This window comes from Peromyscus maniculatus, chromosome X, assembly GCF_049852395.1.
Source record: "Peromyscus maniculatus bairdii isolate BWxNUB_F1_BW_parent chromosome X, HU_Pman_BW_mat_3.1, whole genome shotgun sequence".
Classification (NCBI taxonomy): domain Eukaryota; kingdom Metazoa; phylum Chordata; class Mammalia; order Rodentia; family Cricetidae; genus Peromyscus; species Peromyscus maniculatus.
In genome coordinates, this window is record NC_134875.1 from 64,509,216 (window position 1) to 64,528,070 (window position 18,855).

The window sequence follows — 18,855 nt, forward strand, 5'->3', positions numbered from 1 at the left end:
GTTTCTTCAGTAGGGGAGTCTAAAGATAAAATGGTATGCCTTATAAAGAATTCTGCCACTGTCAGAGCAATGTAGTAGCTTCCCATCCAGCTCCTTACAGATGCCCAGGTGTTTTCTGTGGAGGTAGTGTGGCAAGGATGCAATGTGCCTGAAGATCAGCTCACTTACCATGCAGGAGTAGCAGCTGTTCAGGAGCTTGCACCGTGAGGCAGAGCTCTGTGATTCCAGGCAGGAATACTGCCACCAGCATCCCTTAGACTTACATCATCCATGAAGCAGCAAGTAGTTAGGTTAGGTATGTTACCTTTCTCAGTTTTGTTTAAGTTTTAGCTTCATCCACAAATTTAGGAAATTTTATTAGAGTTTTATCATTCCTCTATTAGTATTCCAGTAGATATTCCAGTAGGTAGGAGGAATATCAGTTACATCTTCTTGAATCTTCATTTTTTTCCAATTGGAATTATAGTGGTCTAATTTTCAGTAACTTTCACATCTGTCAATTAATTTAATGCCTCTAAATGGTTTCTTTGTCATCCCCTTTCTCATACTATGTTTTGAATTTTAATAATCTGATTTATTTTGGATTTTTAATTTCATCTTTAAATTTATATCAATTTATGTTTTTTAATATCTATGCTCTAGACATTGTAGTACTTGTATGCAGATGAGGTGGCCATTTTGGTTGGTGGAATGTAAACTCAGAGATGCCTTAGAATTCTGTTGTCATAGTAACTTTCACATCTCAGTAAGGCCTAGCTTATGCTGGTCTGATAAATTATCCTTTTCTGGTTATGTGTTATTTAAACTTCTATACTTTTTTTTAATTAGAAAGTAACATTTACATGACTTAAAAGTTCCAGGACGTTGTGATTTTGAGGTAATTTTTCATTTCTTCTAAAATAATTTCCTTATTTTTCTCTACTGTAATTACATAATGATCTTTTGTCAGTTCTCCTTTCTGTACTTTTCATTCTATCATTGCTCTTTGAAACCATTCTCCTTATTTTGTTAATCTTAGGGAAATTAAGACATAGTTATGAAAACAAATTCTCTTCAGTTTGTGTTGAACTTTACTATCCTAGTCATCATAGAACTAGATTATGAGTAACTTGGTTTGCTTTTTCACTGTGAAATGAGAAATTCCCCCAAAATTTAAGTTTGTTCCGCTTACCTCCCTGGGAACAGAGTATCAGTGATGTCTGAGACTACTCTGCTAAGTCCATTTCCTTATTGTTCCTCTTTGGGGATCTGTATGTACTTTGTCCTTGGCATATTTATTTTACACATGTATTCTGATATGAAAAAGGTATATACTGAGTTGCCTCTTTTTTTTAATTTAGGTTTTTTAAAATAAAAATCTCATTTAGCTGTCACTACTTTGAAAGTATTAACTTTATCTTGATAATCAGTTTATCTTTTATGTTCTGTTGTCTCTATTCTCCTTTCTATTTTGATTTTTAAAAATTCATATTCTTGGGTAATTCTTCTCTATCTTGAAATCTAGTCCATTGCTTGTACTGTAAGTATGTTGAATGGTCAGCAGCCTTTGACACTATAAATTCAAGTCCCCTGTCATACTGGAATATTAGTATTTAAGACAAATCAGATATATGTCCAATCATTCCAGGTTTACATTTTTCTTATTATTCTATTTGTATGGAAAATATAAACCTGGAATTCATACTTGAATTTTATTCTAGTTTGATTCTCTGTTGCTGCTGTAAACACCAGGAACAAATGTTTCTTGGACTACAAAAGGGTTTATGTCAGTTTGCACTTTCAGGTAATAGTCACAGGCTCCCACTCAGCTACCTTCAATTTTTGCTTTTTTTTTTTTTTTCTTGGTTTTTCGAGACAGGGTATCTCTGTGTAGCTTTGCGCCTTTCCTGGAGCTCACTTGGTAGCCCAGGCTGGCCTCGAACTCACAGAGATCCACCTGCCTCTGCCTCCCGAGTGCTGGGATTAAAGGCGTGCGCCACCAACGCCCGGCCATTTTTTGCTTTTTTAAAAAGGCTTCAAGTATTTGATACAGTATATTTCAATCATATTTAATCTCTGAATCATTCATGCTAGATACACCCTCCATCCATATCCACACAAAGTCATGTCCTCTCTTTAAAGTACTTCAATACCAATTTTTGCTGTGCAAATATTTCTTGATATGTGGTCTTTTCCTGGAGATTAGTCAACTTACACTCTTAATGAAAACTTTCTCCCTCTTCCAGCAGCTAATAATTGCCAATAGATAAGGATAGAGGTGGGATTGTTTGCTCAACTCCCCTCTAAATGCTGACATTTGGTCTGGCTTGAGCTTGCTCAGGTTTTGTGCATGCTGTCACAAATCCTGTGAGTTCACATGTGAACTCTGCTTCACAAGTTACCCTGCTGTGTCCAGAAGATAACGTTTCTGCATATTCATCCATCTCCTTGGATCTCATACTCTTTACCCCTTTCTTCTACAATAATTCCATGGCCATTGGAGGATGTGGTGTAATAAATATATATTCCATTTAGGGCTGAGAATTCTGCATTCTCTTTTTTGCTGCATATTGGTCAGTATGAGTCTTGTATTAATCAGCATCTACTGCAAATAGAAGATCTTTAGATGAGACCTAAGACATTCACTGATCTATGGGTACAACAAGAAGTCGTTAATATGTGGCTTAATACTATCTACTTTTAATCAAATAGTAGTAATCCTTTTCCTCTATGTCCTATAAGCTTTTTAGGTTCTTGGCACAAAATGGTGCCAGGTATGGGTTTCATCTTGTGAGGTAGAATTTTAATGAAATAAAAATGTGGTTGGTTACTCCAGTGATGCCACTGTTAACCAGTGATCATATTTTGTCAGGACAGTTATTATTGTAGCTTGCAAGATTCACAGCAAAGTATGATAAAAGACTATATTCCTCCTCCTGTACCTTGCCTAGCACTTTCCAGCACTATGGATATTAGGCAATAGAGATGAATTTTACCAGCCAATGCCATCTTAATTTCTCCATGTTCTATGACTCTCTTGTGTGGCTCTTAGTACCAATTCTGAAGGGCAACCAAGAGCAATGGCAATAGCCTGTTATGTTGGAGGAAACAGGAATTCACTGACCAACAAAACCAAAGTGGTGAACAGTTCCTTGTGCTGTGTTTTCCATTTGGTAGCATAATGTATCTAGGAGAGTCATTGTCTTCTCATTGTAGGGTAATTCCATTTAAAGTCATATATATATAGTTTAGGGAAGTTCTAAAATAGTAAGTTTCCATTAGGCCTTTTTAAAGTCTTTAATGTTATTTGCCCCTCCCTGTAGTCATTTCTCTAAACTGCCTTCCCCTCCACCAACCCAATTTAATGTTTCCTGTTCCAAACATGAAGTCTTTTTCTTTCTGGGTATGGGAGCCCATTTTCAGGTTCCTAGTGGCTTTACCCAGCAGGTCCCCATAGAGGATGATTAGGACCACAGGCTTGAGTGCAGGTGCCTGAGATGGTCTGCACTTGGCTGTGCTGGGGGGAGGTCTTTTGCTCCACCCCTTGGTGTCTCCATAAATACTCTAGGGCAGAAACAGTCAGGGCCTTTGGAATAGGTTCCAGGCCCTCTTAAGGCTATCCTTTAATTTCTATCTGTTCATCTCCACAATCTAAATCCTTCTATTTAATATTTCCTACTGCTTTCACTCAAGAACTCTCTGGAGAACTGTGGGGTTGGTGGGTAAATGTACCACAGAATGGCCCCATGAATAGGGACTAAAAAAAAGAGGAAAGAAAGAAAAAGAAAAAAAAAGGGGGGGGGGGCTAAAGACAAAGTAATAGGGACTAAAGACAAAGGAAAATAATGGTTTTATTACAGAGTTTTTGGCTAAAGTGTGAGTTAGGCCCTGCCAGTGGAAAGGGACATGCCCAGTGTTGTAATGGAATATGAAATATGAATATTAAGGGACAGGGGTTTCTATCCTTGAGAGAATAGGAAAAAACAGACTGGAAGGATGTCTAATGCTGTAGTACAAAAAAACCTCTTTTATCAAAATTTCTATCTTCTATCTCTTTCTCAATTTCTAGCAGTGAAACTTAAGTATAGGGTGTTATGCCCAGATTGCATCCCCAAAGAAGCCACCTGAGACTTTAGGTACAGAATGCAAAAGCAATGTTTATTTCATGATGTTTACAAGCCTTGGCAGGGGGTGTCTGTTCCAAACCTCTCATGGGCAGCATGCCCCTTTCTTTGAGAGGCTAGTTCTTAAAGGCACAGACCACATAATTCATTTACCATAACCTGCCTCCCTTTCTTTGGTTCATATCAGTTCTCTTTCTTAGTCTTTCAGGTTATCTTTATTTCTCTTTTGTTCAGCAACCATGTTTAGGAGTTTTATGAGCTGTTTCAGGGGTTTGGGAAGTTTGGGATGTTTTATGACCACTCTGCCAGATGGGCAAATATCTTGACTCTGTGTTTTTTTTAAAGTTTCTGTAGCTTATAATGCCACCTGGGAAAAAGTGGTCTAAGTTCTTATCTACACTTAGGAATCCTGGTTTAAGCTCCTCTTTGTCTGTAAGGGATAGAGTGGCAGGGGGCGGGGGTGGGATGGGGTGGGGGGGTGGCGGGGGGCGGTGTTACTGAGGTTTCACAAAGGTATAGTGTAGTAATATATTGTAGGAAAAACTTATAAGTGTAAGATCGTGTAGAAAAAAATCTATTCAAGATAAGTAAGGCAACTAGACAGAAAAACTCTTCAATTTTCTAACTTTGGGGGCTATGAAAGCAAACTGGGGGAAAAATCTTTCTTTGAGTTTTACGGGTAGTAAAAAAAAGCTCTTCTTTGAGCTAATGGGGAAGAAAAAGTTTCCTATGGAAGCTTTTGACCTGGGGACAGCTGAAATGCTAAGTCCAAGCAGCAGGAGAAAGTGCTTTTTCCCTGAAGCACAAATGAGGGTGTAAGAAGCCAAAAAATTTAAAGTTCAGAAGTTTTGGGAAAAGTTGGTCCTTCTCCCCCTTGGGAAAAAATCTTAAACTAAAAAGCTTTTCTTGAAAAACATGGGGGAAGAAGAAAATCTCTAAAAAGCCTTAATCTTTCTCTCTCAAACTAAAAGCTCTTAAAAAACTTACTCTTCAGAACTGTATTTCTCAGAAGGACAAAAATTAGAATCACCTGAAGATATTAGTATGGGAATCACCTGTGATGAGCTAAGGGAAAACAACAAATCTCTTAAGACAGAAAAACCTCTCTAAGTTCTGCCTTTAAAGCTTTAAAAAATCCTCCCTGCAATGCAGGAGGCAGGGACAAGTTCCTAAAAACCTCTCTTCTAAGCTCTGTCTCTTAAAGCTAGTAAAAGACAGTGGGTCAGAAGCTGAGGGAAATGCTTGGGAGAGTGTGGGTGAAAAGCTATAAAGAGCCAGCCCAATAGGGCAAGAAACTGTTTACCTAGGAAAAGCAAAAAAGCCAAGCTTTTCAGCTACAGCTGAGCTTGAGGCAGCAAGGATTTTGTTTCTGAGTGAGCATCTATGAAAAGGTGCTCCTAAAATGCCCTAATGCAAAGATCTCCTGAAGCAATGCAAACTCTGTTAAGCATTATATCCTAGCTTCTAACCAACAATTGAGAAGCAACTAGTCAGTAACTCCAAGTTTGAGTACATTTGGGTATACCAGGGTTCCTGCAGCTGTAAACAATTTCTGGAGCACAGAACTGAGGCAGGAAGGTGCAGGACCCAGGGGGAAACTAACTGCTAATGAACAAAGCTAAAGCCGGTGGAAACGGCACAGTTGTCCCCTTTTCTGCAAGTCCTGAGTGGATAGGTGAGGCTATGCAGTGTCCACAGGTATAAAAAGAAATATGAGAAAAGCTTTCCTATCGGAGAAAAGACCTTTCTGGGAAAGCAATAAAGCTGAACTACTCTGCCAAGTCAGGAATACTGTCTGGGGAGGTGTCCAGCCAGGGTAGAAGGGAGAACTAACAAGGAGTAAAGTTCTTTTCTATCAGAAAGCATCTTTATGAGAAAAGCTTTGTTTCAGCTGACTTCTGGTGAGATGAGGGAGTGTAGCCCTAAGAGGTGATTGCCTCTGGCATAAGCCATCCTTGAGCACCAGGACAAGCAAATGCAACCCACTAGGAGACTGGGTCAGGTGAATGCCTGATAAGGGAAAAACGCCTGTCCAAAATGCGAGTTTAGGGGGAACAGAAACCTCCTTTGTAAAAAAAAAAAAAGGCAGAAGCTTGATTTTTAGTCTGTACGCAAACCACACAGACCCTGAAAACAGAGACAGATTAAAGCCCCTACCTTCAGAAGCAGAAAAGCTGCCACTGTGGCATTGGGAAAACTGTTTCTGGGGCAGAGGGGTTAAAAAGAAACCAAACTGGTAACTGTCAGGGAGAAAGACTCTCTAAAGAAATGGAGAAGGGACAGATTCCACCCCAGAAAATGCATGACCTGAGAAAAGCTGCTAGAGTTTGAGGCAGAGTCTGGGGTGGGGTGGGGTGGGGGGGAACGAAAGGTGGGGAAAGCCCCTACCTCCTAAAGCAGCTAGCAGAGGAACAGAGCAGCAGCCTGAGAGCTGCAGCTGCAGCCTGAGATCTGGTGGGGAGGAAAAAGCAAAGCAAAATGACATAAAGATCTCTCAGTGGAAGAAAATCTCTCTGAAGGAGCTATCAAAAAGCTCTGTTGTAAATGCTTTTGTATTTTTAAGGACTGGCTAAGGCAAACACAAGCCCCCGAGGAAAGTTGCTATCAGGAATGCCAACCTCAATGCGCACTAATGAGGCAGATGCAGTTCTGATCCTGGGCCAGTGTCAAATGAAGGAGAGACACATGTTAAACCAGCTGTGGAGAGAAGAGAAATCTCCCAATGTCCCATAATTAAAAACTTAAAATGCTTGGTTCAAATCTCTTGTTGCAAAAGCAAAAACTTCATAAGCAAGTTTAGCAGGAATCTTAAAGGTACTTATTAATAAAAACAAACCTGAGGCAAGTTATTAGGGTGTATGCTGGAAGATCACAGAAGCAGAACAAGCCACAGCTACCTCACCTTGCCAATTCCTCAGCTGATCCTGTTTCTTCAGACTGGAAGCCTCTGAGTCCTCATCCAGAATGAATCTCAGCTTGCTGCTCAAAAGCCTGAAAGCTTAAACAGGCCAAAAGCTTCTAGTTTCTGGTCTTCACACATATCTTTTTTATTTCTGCCATCACTCCCTGGGATTAAAGGCTCACTCCCTGGCATTAAAGGCTCACTTTCTGGGATTAAATGCATGTGCCCCTGAACTCACAGAGATCCAGAGGGATTCCTACCTCTGTAATGATAGGTGTGAGTGCCACCATCTTCTAGTCTCTGTATCTAGTGGCTGTTCTGTGTCTGACCCCAGATAAGTTTATTAGGGTGCACAATATTTTGGGGAACACAATACCACCACAAGCAAGTCTGGTAAAAGTAGCAGAAGTTGACTCCCAGACCCAAAAAGAAATATGGGAAATGGAGTCCATAAACTAGCTTGCAACAGGGAACTGATATAGAGAAATGCATTCTGGGAAAGGTAGTTTTTCTGCTAAAGATGGCAAATTTGTCCAGAAAGACTTTTGTCAGCTAGAAAATACTTTCATGGTAAACTTAAAATACAGCTTTTAAAATAATAAGGAGGAAAATCATCCACAGTTTGTTGAATGTCAGCTCCAATGAAAAATTGAAAGGATTCAGAACTCAGAGATTCAGCGAGTTTAGGCACCTTTGCGGAAAATACCTTATTTTCCCTAATAGCTGTGTAAAATATTTTGCTAGGAGCTTTATAGTAGGTCAATGGGAATTTCACTCTCACCCTGAATTGATGAATTTGGGTAAAAGGGACAGCCTCTAACTAGAAACCGTTTGTCAATAAGCCATTTTAAAATCCTTAACAAGGGAAGGCAGTCTATATACTGAACATTGTTTTAGAAGAAACGTATGGGGAATTTAAAAAGTTCTTTACCTTGAACAGACAAGTGATTCCTTTGCAAATCTAATAAGGAGACAAGGAAACAGGCATTCAAAAAGAAATGACTGCTTTTTAGATGGGAATAAACTTCAGAAAATATATCTGTCTTACAAAGTGGAATTGCTTCACCTGAAATTTCCTTATAAGAAATCAATGCTAAATATAACAGCTGATAATAATAACATCAGGAGTTAAAGCTAATGAAGTAAAACAATAAATCCTGAAAATGCTTTTTCTCAGAGTAAGCTAATGAAGGGTATTTTTCATGAAAGAACACCCGTGTTCTTGACTCCTTTGAATAGTAGCAGTTTTGGTGGAAATATTGGGTTAATACAAATCTATCAGATACATCATCATTGTTAAAGAACTCAAGGCAAATACAGCTTTAAAAAAATTAAGAAGGGGGAAATTGTATCAGAGTTTGAGTATGAAAAGCAGCTAAATCAGTTTTCCTGATATTAAGGTTCCATCTTCAGTCTGGGGATAGTAAGAGAATAAAGAGGCTTCCAGACTGCTGAGGAGTTTGAGACAATTGTGAATATGTTTCAGCAATGTTTTCAGACCTGCTGAAAGCTGCGGGTCTGGTACCTGACTCCAATTTAGACAACTATCTTCTCCTGTTGGGAAACTGACTGAGTTGCCAGCTAAGCAATTCAGAATCAGAATATTCCTTACAAGGCTTTTGTTCTCTTCTCTTTTCTTTCTTTTGGGTTTGCTGTAAACTGAGATAGATCTTAATAGATTTGTTATAAAAAATCTGAAATGCATAAAGTACTGTTTAGCAACAGAACTTACTAAATCCCAGAGTTAAGAAAGCCTTTATAGAAAGACTCTTGTCTCAAAAGAACTCTCAGAAATATCAAAGCTATCTGTAAGCTCTGAACTTTAGAAAAGATTTTCATACTTCCTGTCTAGTTAAGAGAATCTTTCTATTAGAGATAGTGATAATAATTGAGAGTAAGAAGTAGAAAATTATTCTGTCTTGTTAGAAAATATTAAATCTCTTATGAGTGTTAAGAAATCTTTAGGTGTTTGCCAAGTTAGATACATGCTAAGAAATAAAGATCTAAGTTAAAATAAGAAGTAAGAATATAAGCTTGCAAGAAGTATAAGTAAAGGATGCTAGTTGTAAATCTAAGGTAGTCCTAAGACATGTAAGCTTGTAAGAAGTAAAGATGCTAGTTGTAAAAGATGAATATAAATAAATAGGAAATATATTTGAAAAATATATTTGCTAAAGTAGTTTTACAGTTTCCTTAAGGAGTATAATAACTATATTTTAATATGTTATATGTGAGTTTGTAAAAAGGTATAAATTTTGAATGTGAGTCTAAATGCTTTGCAAGATGTTATATGTGAGTTTGTAAAGTATAAATGTTAAGTATTAGTCTGTTCTTAATGTATATGGTGAAAGAACCTGAGACACAGAAGATAATGTCATAGTAGACTGCAAAGCAGGTAGTCTGAGGTGTTTTCAAAAGCTCCAGAAGCCACTATGAAACTAAGAATGGCAGATGCCAGAACCAGCATAAGGTCTCCGCAACTGAGATCCATGGAAAATCAATGCAACACAGAAGAACCTGAGCTAACAGCAAAAACGGTGCAGTTTAAAATGTTACTATAACTAAAAATGTCTCCAGCTTAAGAATGAAAGTTGCAGAGACACTTGTTTGAACTAAAATTGGTAACTGCAAAAAGTTTTGGTTGTAAAATATTTCTTCATATTTGGAAGTGAAAGTCTGATACCAGAATTTACTTCTTTTTGAACTTAAAAAAATGAGATAAAACTACAAAAAGATTTTTGTTATGGATTTCTTCATATTTTTGAATGCTCATACCAAAAATTATTATTTGAAGTTTGGGACTTAAGAAATGAAATGAACAATAGTGATTTTGTTGCAATGGGACAACTTTGAATTTACTTACATCATCCTAGCGATGACCTAGGAACAGTTTTCTGGTATTATTTGTGTTAAAAATGGAACTGTTTAAATGAGGAAATGTATTGTTTCTACCTAGAATCAAGATGCACTTTTGTGTATGCATATATGCCTCATTAACTGGTGATTCATGAATTGTTTTATGGAATTGTTTATGTAAATATGGACTTATTTATGGAACTGGTTTTGTGTTACAAATGGTTCTTTTTAAATGGAAAAGATTGAGTTTTCTAACTAGGCTTGAGATTTAAAAAAAATTATAAAGAAAAGGGAGAGTTAATATTCCTTAGTCTATTTAATTAAAAAATATTTTCTTGTTGTTTGAGTGGATTAATGTCATGTTTTGTTTGTAAGAAATGCAAATGGGATATACTAAGAGACTACTTTTAAAGTATAAAGACTTTTATTAAGAAACTGCTTTTGGGTGTTTTGCTAAAAGTTTTCAAAGTATAAATGGTTAGATTGAGAATATTGCTTTTCAATATGGGATTGTAGGAGTTGTCTAAGTTTGGGTTCTTCTAACTAGGTTTGAGATTGTTTAAAAGTTATAAAGAAAAGGAAGAGTTACAAGTGAATTAAGGTTGAATGTAAGTTTGCAGAAATTATGTTTAACCTATTGATATTAATGCACCCTGGTTTTGTGGAGTTAAGGAAATATTTAAGTTTGATATGTATACATCAGAAGTTTTTCCTATGTTCTGTTAGCAAGAAAATTCAAATGATTCTATTAAGAGTTAAAGTTGTAAGACTGAGAAAATTGTTAACTATATATAGCACTATTTATGTTAATTCAAATGGTTCTGTTAAGAATTTGCTTTGAGATGTAAGATTGAAAGAATTGTAACTATGTATAGCAATATTTATGTTAACCTGTTACTGGTAATGATGACATCCGGGATTCTTTAAGTTTGTAATTGCATTAAGTTTTTGGTTTAGAAAGGGCTTGAGGCAGCTAAGACTGCTGTAGTCACCTTAGACCTAATCTAAAAGAGAAATGCTAACTTTATCATCCTCTACTCCCATACTGGGAGGTATAACAGCTATGGAGATTGCTGTAAGCTATTAATAACGAGCTATTTTTATATATTAAGAAAGGTGGACCTGTGAGAACCTGTTTTCAGGTTCCTCATGGCTTTACCCAGTAGGTCTGCATAGAAGATGATTAGGACCACGGGTCTAAGTACAGGTGTCTGAAATGGTCTGCACTTGGCTGTGCTGGGGGGAGGTCTTTTGCTCCACCCCTTGGTGTCTCTATAAATACTCTGGGGCAGAGATAGTCAGGGCCTTTGGAATAGGTTCCAGGCCCTCTTGAGGCTATCCTTTATTTTCTATTTGTTTATCTCCACAATCTAAATCCTTCTAGCTAACATTTCCTGCTGCTCACACTCAAGAACACTCTGGGGAACTGTGAGGTTGGTGGGTAAATGCCCGCATCTGGGTCTGGGTTAAGTCCCTCAGAATGATTGTTTCCACCTCCATCCATTTACCTGTAAATGTCATTTAATTTTCCTTAATGTTTGAATATCATCCTTTTGTGTAAATATATAATAATTTTATCCATTTATTAGTTGATAGACATCTAGGCTGTTTCCATTTTTTGGCTATTGTGAATAAAGCAGCAATGACTATGAATGTATCGGTATCTCTAGAATAGGATATGGAGTCTTTTGGGTATATACCTAGTAGTGATGTGGCTGGATCATCTCATAGATCTCCATTTAGATTTTTGAGTATTTTCCACACTGATTTCTATAGTGACTGTACCAGTTTGCCAGTGAATTATTGTCCCTTTTCTACAAACTATTGTTAGCATTTGTTGTCAGTTGTTTTCTTGATGAAATAAAGAATGGTTTTCAATATTCTACTAGTAGTTGTTCAGTTTGGCCAACACAATTTGAAGATGTTGTATCTCCCAAAGTATATTGTTGGATATTTTGTAAAAAATAAGGCAGTTTGAAGAGTATGCATCTTAAATTCTGTTCTATGGATTGGTGAGTTTGTTTTTATGAAAGTTCCTTGCTAGTTTTATCATTATAACATTGTAATATAACTTTAAGTCTGGGATGAATAATAATACCTCCATCAATACTTTTGTTGTTAAGGATTGTTTTGTCTATCCAAAGCTTTTGTATTTCAATATGAACTTTAATATTATCTTTTCAATTCATATCAACAATTGCATTGGAAATGTTTTTTGGAGATTGTGACGTATCTATTGTTTAATTATTTTTTAGGATGACTGTTTCACAATATTATTTCTGTCAATTCATGCTCAGGGAAGGTCTTTTTGTTTTCTGTTATCTTCTTAGATTTATTTTTTGAATGTCTTAAAATTTTCACTGTAGACGTCTTTCACTTCTCTTGTTAGGATTGTTTTAAGATTTTTAAATATCAATTGTTAATGGTATGGTTTTTTATTTCTTTGTGCATTTGGTGTGTGAATTTTATATGTTAATTTTGTATCCAGCTACTTTGTTGATTTATCAGCAATTAGAGTTTTCAGGTAGAATCTTTAAAACTCTTTATGTATATATCATCTATAAATAGAGTTAATGTGGTTTCTTCCTTTCCTATTGGTATCTCTTTGTCTTTTTCACTTGTCTTATTTTTCTAGCTATGACTTTAAGCACTATATTGAAGAGGGGTGGAGAAAGTAGACATCTTTGTCTTGTTCTTGACTTTAGAGTAAATACTTTGAGTGGCTTTCCATATAAGCAGGTGTTGGTTGTGGGATTGCTGTACACTGCTTTGGTTATGTTGAAGTTATGCCCCTTGCACCTTTAGTTTCTCTAAGCCATTATCATGAACAGATGTTGAATTTTGTCAAAAATCTTTCATGCATATAAAGAAATGATCATGTGATTTATGTCCTCTAGTATGTTTACATATGGTGGATTATACTTATTGATATGTGCAGGTTATCATATAATAATTACAGACATAAAAGAAAATACTACCATGGAAAACACTTAGTTCTCCACAAATGAATACTAAAAAATCAAGAAAGGCTATTGTACTCATCACATTTATTTTTGTACCCATGTAAACAGATGATTAGAAAAAACTTGAAATTGTATGATAATTTAGTTTATGAATTTTAGAAAAGATATTTACATGCACATACAAGGCTATGATTATCAACAAGATAATGATAGTGAAATTTAAGACAGCATGCAGGTCACTCTTTTTTATATGGAAGTATTTACCATATTAAATCAACATCAAACATTACCAAAAAACATTTAACTTTCAATAGGGATATTATATGTCATACTACAAGGTTTTAAAGTATTTTCCACACTTTATAGGAGTTGTAGTGTGTGCATATCCTTTATTAGTCTGAAGCACAACAAGAAAAAAACCAAGTGCTGTTTCTACAGGTTAAATTAAAATAAATTTTTGAGTATTATGATGAACTTGATATTAAATAGGCCCTTCTTTATACAATTTAAACAACTTCTACCATAAAATTCAATGTACATTAGTTTCTACACTGTATAATACTATAACTTTTTATCCTATGAGGATCCTTGGATTCTGAAAGTCAGGCTCACCTTCTTTCAGCAAACTTTTTACATTTTTATGGAAGTAATATTATGTGTAAAAGTCTTAATATCTAAATTTCTAATGTATTATGAACTTTGGTTGAGAGACATGCCTTCTTATTTACTCTAAAACCCATGTAAATAAAGACATTCCAATGTCTGTCTGTTTCAGTGTTGGTATTTGTTTGATGTATGCACTACAATGGAAATATAAAATCTCCCTAAAATTCAATTAATGGATAATTAATTTTATTTTTCAGCATTGTAATGCATATTGAGATAAATCAGCAGTTCTCTGAAGTTTCCATTCTTATTTTGGAGCCTCTTGAGGTAGTCCTGTGTTCTCAGATTTATCATCAAACACACATTGCCAACTAGACCACAAGATAAGATAAACTATAACATATCAATCATCTTTAAGGACAGCTATTTCCAGTGGTTTGTCGCACTTACCAGCTCTAACTAAACCTATGCTTGCCAATGTCAAAAAGGCAAGCATTGCAGATAACACCACTTTCATGTTATCCAGCTTAAGGGAAAGTGACTTGAGTCTATTGGAAATGCTGTAGCTGATCTAGCCTATCATTAGATTTGAAAATGAGTACATTTGAAGAGGCTTCTGAGCCAGTAACAGATGAAATTGTGAGCTTTGTTTTACTTACTGAGGATACAGACAGGAACCTCATTCTTTGCATTCAGAATGAAGCTAGTGAAACGGAAAACCCTACTGAACCTCAGGATAAGAGGCCTTGTTTGTCCACAGAGGATGATTCGACTCCTTATATGGCAGCTGCTGCATTCCCACTACCAGAAATAGAGCAGAGCTTTGATTTGGTCACAACTACAGCCACAGAGGTGGCAGGTGAAGAGATTACTGAGGGAACTATGATGCAGTTCCAGATTATACAGGATGACAAACCAGATGAAGGATTCCCCTTGGCTAGTGCACAAGAGTCAATCGTTAGTCAAGCATGGTTAAGAGGTAGAGAAGATAAAGATAAGCTAACCAAACAAGGATATAAATGGAAGCAGGGGATGTGGTCCAAGGAAGAAACAGATATTTTGATGAACAACATTGAATGTTATATGAAGGAACATGGAATAGAGAACGCTGCAGAAATCATTTTTAAGATGTCAAAAGGTGAAAGAAAAGATTTCTACAAAACTATATCATTGGGTCTGAATCGGCCTTTGTTTTCAGTTTATAGGAGAGTGGTCCGAATGTATGATGACAGAAACCATGTGGGAAAGTACACCCCTGCAGAAATTCAAAAACTCAAGGAGCTCTGGCAACGACATGGCAATGACTGGATAACAATAGGTGCCGCCATGGGAAGAAGTCCATCTTCTGTCAAAGACCGGTGCCGACTGTTGAAGGATACTTGTAACACGGGAAAATGGACCAAAGAAGAAGAACGGATTCTCGGAGATGTGGTTCATGAACTGACACACACTGAGGTGGATGAGAAGGTCACACATGGTGTGTGTTGGGCAACAGTGGCTCAGAGAGTAGGTACTCGCTCAGCAAAGCAGTGTCGTGCTAAATGGCTCAACTACCTGAACTGGAAACAAACTGGAGGAATTGAGTGGACCAGGAAAGATGAAGTCACTCTCATCCACATACTAGCAGAGCTTGATGTAGCTGATGAAAACGAAGTTCCCTGGGATGACTTAGCTAAAGGATGGAAAAGTGTTCGTTCACCACAATGGCTGCATAGTAAATGGTGGACCATGAAAAGGCAAATTACAAACTATAGGGACTTGGCATTCCCAGTTCTAGTAAAATATCTTCAACAAATATATGAGAGCCAAAGTTCCAGCCTCAGGTTTGGGGAGAATAAATCAGAATCTGAAGTTTCAGATAGTAACCCTGATAACAGTGTTCAACAAGTCCCCCTCAGAGTCACAGATGTAGAAGATAATAGTACATCCATCTATCCAGACCCTGTGACAGGATTGCAAATTACACTCCAGATTGCCCCTGGCAGCTCAACAGATTACCCTGTGGCTATTGTTAACTCTGAAACAATAACCCTGCTCAGTGAACCACAATAGATATTTGATATTCTTCCTTATTTCCATTTATGATCGATTCCCTCTCCTTGTACCGACTTCCTTCAAACAAACGCAACTCAAGGAATTCCCTTAATTGTGACAACTAGTCCCACAGTAAGCCTGATGGCTGCTGCACCTGCTTCTCCTAACCTTTCACACTTTGTCTTTTATCCCCAGAACATCTATTGAGCACTCCAATAAATGACATGTGGAGTGTCATACATCAAGAATCATCACTGAAACTGTTGCAGAAAATAATATTGTTCTTTCCACTTCCCAAGCAGAATTGGCAGTCAATAATGACATCTAATGTTCTTATTTTCATGATCTTGCAAGTTCATTCAAAGCAAACAAATTTCCTGAGAGAATTCTTCAGCTAAGATAGTTCTGCAGCCATCATTTAATTATGCACTTGTTTCTCAATTCAGAGAACCAAACAGCATAGAGCTAATGAACTGTGCTATGATTACAGCAGAAGAAAATTTCTGTGACACCAGCCATAAGAATAAGAAATTTACTCTGATTTATCCAGTGATGAGTTACTGAGGATTGAGTCACTCATCATAGTAGAGCAAGAGCATTACACAAGTGATAACAAAACTATGTTTTGTGCCCCTTCACTACTTGGCTTTAGCAAAGCATGGGATTTTACAAGTACTGAACCTGTCTTGCCTTTCACAACACTAATAGGTCTCATAATCCCAAAACAGCAAGGTTCAAATACCATTGGATTCTTTTTGGAGAGCCCCATTTCTATAGACTTCAAGGATATTGGACTTGCTAAAATATTACTAGCCTATCCTTAAAAACAAGCAAAGTGCCAAAAAGCATTATTATATCTGCAGAGGAACAGGAGCCATTTCCAAGAGATCTTACTTTCTAATCTCCTGACTCATACAGCTACAGTGAGTTAGCTATGAACATTAAGACATTGACTTCTCTTTACTCTTTTCAATATACCTGAGGTCTAGTTTTATGACAGTGTGTGTGTGTGTGTGTGTGTGTGTGTGTGTGTGTGTGTGTGTGTGTGTGTTGAAAAGTTTAATGGAATATAGCCCGGTATTGAATGTTATCAAGAGGTAAATATTTTTCCTTCATCTACTGGAAAGTTTCAAATCACCAAAGGTTAACTGCAGTAATATCCATGTCTATAGCTCAGACATGGTACTCAATCAAATCTCCAGAGGGTCACTTATATTTCAAACAAGTCCTAACAATACAGTCCAGTGTTTATTGGTTACAAATACAGAGACTTTGCAGGTGACGTTCTGTTAATTATTCTTGGTTAACCCATTGTTGGCAGATGGAGCCCACTTAGACAGCAGAAAGTGAGTAAAGAAAATTCACTACAATTTTACTGTTCTTAAAGGGAATATGAATTAGCAATCAAATCTATTAGTAGGGAAGAAGTTTCCACCCACTCATCTTATTACCACATTTTAGTTTACAGTTTGCACACTGAATTGAAACTAAATGAAGAAAGATGTACAGTCCCTGCACTTGATAACCAGGACATTTTATTACATTTTGTACTATATAAAAACACAGAAATCAGAGAGAGAGCTTGTATTGTACCCTTACCAACCAATATGTTACATAAATGGAAGCTTTAAAGACAAAGTTTTCATATGTAATAAAAGAAACAGATCAATTGTCATTCCTACTGGTTATGCCTAAACTGGCTTCTAGATTCTAACTGATGTGTTTGCTATAAAAATTCACCAAAAGTATAATAACATAACTTTGTTGTGAAGATATAATTCTGAGCATAATTGACTATTTCATATTAGCAAAACACAAACAGAATAAGAAATGTGGGCTGATTAAGGAACAATTTGTGTGTGTTCAATTTAAGAATAAAATTGTCTTACAATTCAAAAGTTTGAGATACTTTTTGTGTGTTTGCTGAGGATTTCTGCATGAAGGGATGTTTAGAACAATCATGTAGATTTCATGTGGAGTAACTCAAACATGGAGCTCTTTCACAAAGTTAAACAAAATCAAAGTCAGCACTGTTTTGCCGCTGACACACCTATAACTCATTGAGTTGGTCCTTTGTCATGAGAAAATGTTCAGCATTTGAGAGGCAGTGTCTGTTCAGGAAGATGAAGCACATGGAGCAGCCTCCCCTTCTATACTCCACAAATAATGTATTGCCTGTAAAACCACTGTTAAATACCATAAATTAACTTAGAGTAGGGCATACCCTGATCTCAATAAAATTACTGTTCATTTCTGTATATGCAATTCTAAACAGTTTTATTAAATAAGAAACACAGAGCCAAATGCAGAGTTAAAAGCCCAGAGGTCAGAGAGCAGTAGCCAAGAGCTAAGACTACCTTCTTACCACCCAATGCCGCTGCCGTCCTTCCCCTGAGAAAAAGACCTACTTCCTGTATGTCTGTATTTTTATTGCCTTTGTGTTCTGCCTTCTCATTGGCTCTAAACCCAGCCACATGACTTCTTCATCACTGCCTATCTATAGAGACCTCCAGGTCTCTCTGGTGGGTACTTGGATTAAAGGTGTGTGTCACCATGCTGGCTGTGTCCTTGAACACACAGACTCTGCCTGTCATGTGATCAGATTAAGGGCATTGTGCTACCACTGCCAGACTTCTGCTTAATGGCTATAACCTCTGATCCCCAGGCTGACTCAGGCGGCTGTAGAGCTGGTGGGTGACTGCAACTGCATGTTTGGGGGTTATAGTGCACAGTTATTGTAGGGAGATAGCAGTGGGAAAAATCCACTGGTGGTAGAAGCTTATTTTCCATGGTGGTGGGGAAGTGGTGGCCTTAACAGACCCAATCTTGCCACATGTTGGATACCAGATAATGTATTTACCTTAATTGTTATAGTGTTAATAAAAACTCAGAGTACGAAATTGATGTAAAAACCTGATATCTCCAAGGAACTGTGGAAGGATGATCAGCTATCCCTACTCTCCATGTTTTCCAGATCCAAAAGCCCATGAAATCTCCCCAATGTAATGACAGCCTCAATGGTCTCTCTATATATTAATTTATTAAGGAGTTCTATGGGGTAAACAGACTCACTGATACAAAATGAAGTGATACCATTGCCTCGTCATCACCCAGGGAAAGCTCCAGACCAGGCTGCCAAACCATATGCCAGGAAGCCTTTCATGTCCAAGAGAGAGCTCAAGACCCCTTCCCCATTCCCTTTTAAGAGGTCACATAGGCAGGCAAGTAGCACTGACTCTATAGGGCCAGCTAGCCCAAGGTCATGGGTGGAGTGAATACCCACTATACTTCTCCTTTTTGTATAAATAAGAAGGTTCTAAACATCATACAAAACAATATTCAATAACAATGATTATCAAGTATTGTCAGGAGAAAGAAAGGGTAATAACAT

At 37.1% G+C, this 18,855-nt stretch overlaps 1 pseudogene across 1 annotated transcript; it reads left to right on the forward strand.

The window, feature by feature from the left end:
• Window positions 1-728: 728 nt before the first annotated feature.
• LOC121825839 (cyclin-D-binding Myb-like transcription factor 1 pseudogene) lies at window positions 729-17,358 on the forward strand (annotated as a pseudogene). Its single transcript, XR_013048042.1, has 2 exons — window positions 729-877; window positions 13,688-17,358. The product of XR_013048042.1 is annotated as a cyclin-D-binding Myb-like transcription factor 1 pseudogene (transcript).
• The last annotated feature ends 1,497 nt before the right edge of the window (window positions 17,359-18,855 follow it).